The following is a 285-nucleotide window of genomic DNA, read 5'->3' on the forward strand; positions in this document are numbered from 1 at the left end:
AGGATTTTCCTAGGGACACCAAGCTTAATTATTATTTCCAGAGAATTAACTTCATTTTAGTTTTGTTATTTTATTCTCAGCATGTATTCCAGTGCCTGTCCAAAAACATATGTTTAATCAATGTTCGTGAATGAAGACTAACTGCTTCAAAAGACAATTTACCAGGTGGCAGAGTAGAAATATGAAGGTGTTAATTGATTAATGGATCATCAGTTATTTTTTTCTGAAGCTTGATATAAAAATGGGAACTTTTCTGTATTTACTACACTTTCATCTCAATATATA

Source organism: Octodon degus, unplaced genomic scaffold (genome assembly GCF_000260255.1).
Source record: "Octodon degus isolate 3935 unplaced genomic scaffold, OctDeg1.0 scaffold00038, whole genome shotgun sequence".
Lineage (NCBI taxonomy): Eukaryota > Metazoa > Chordata > Mammalia > Rodentia > Octodontidae > Octodon > Octodon degus.